This window comes from Lycium ferocissimum, chromosome 3 (assembly GCF_029784015.1).
Source record: "Lycium ferocissimum isolate CSIRO_LF1 chromosome 3, AGI_CSIRO_Lferr_CH_V1, whole genome shotgun sequence".
Taxonomy (NCBI): Eukaryota; Viridiplantae; Streptophyta; class Magnoliopsida; order Solanales; family Solanaceae; genus Lycium; species Lycium ferocissimum.
This window is the reverse complement of record NC_081344.1, coordinates 15116207-15117209: the sequence shown is the minus strand read 5'-3', so window position 1 is coordinate 15117209 and position 1003 is coordinate 15116207.

Genomic DNA, 1003 nt, shown 5'->3' with positions numbered 1-1003 from the left:
TGCTTTCAAAACTTTATTATAGTAAATATTCTTTAGTTCATTTTACTTGTCATGTTGTTTTTTGCATGGTTTTTTAAGAAAACGTCGATTAGAATTATAATTTGACTAATTTACGTTATTCATTATTTGATTTCCATTTGATAGATATTTTTCTACGACATTAATCTCTTTTCACATTTATTGGATAAGAATAAAAATAAAAAAGTAATTAAATTTTATCTTATTTTAAAATATAAATATTTTAAGTATATTTATTTTAGTAAACATAACAAATAAATGACATGGCGGAATAGCAAATACAACGGCTTTAATAGCTAGATTAAATCTTAGGCTAATATAAAAAAAAGAAAGAAAATTGTATGGTTTGATTACCTAACCTTTTCAAGAAAAGCAATTTCTTGTTCCCAAATTTAATTGATTGATACGCACGTACGCAACGAATCCATCATTATCGACTCAATGAGATACGCGTGAAAATTACATGAATATTGTTTGATTTTTTAATATGGGGTGCATTTTTATTTTTTTTGACATTATTAATTTGCACTATTTTTATGCACACACACACACACACACACACACACACACATATATATATATATATATATATATATATATATATATATATATATATATATATATATATATATATATATCATGTTCAAAACACGATTAATATAACATTGTAGTTTGCACTCCATATCTAAAACTTTATTATATTAGTGTTTACGACGAATACAAAGTCTCGCACTTTTTTTTTGACATTATTTTTTTTTAATATGGAGTTCACTTTTTTTTTATTTTTTTTTTTTATATTGCTTGATTTTGTTAATATGTGGTCATATATATACATATATTATGTTCAAAACACGATTAATATAACATTGTAGTTTGTGTCATATCTAAAACTTTATTATATTAGTGTTTTGCTACGAATAAAAAGTCCGCACTTCTTTTTTTAATATTATATATTTTTTTAATATGGGTTCAATTTTTGAGATAC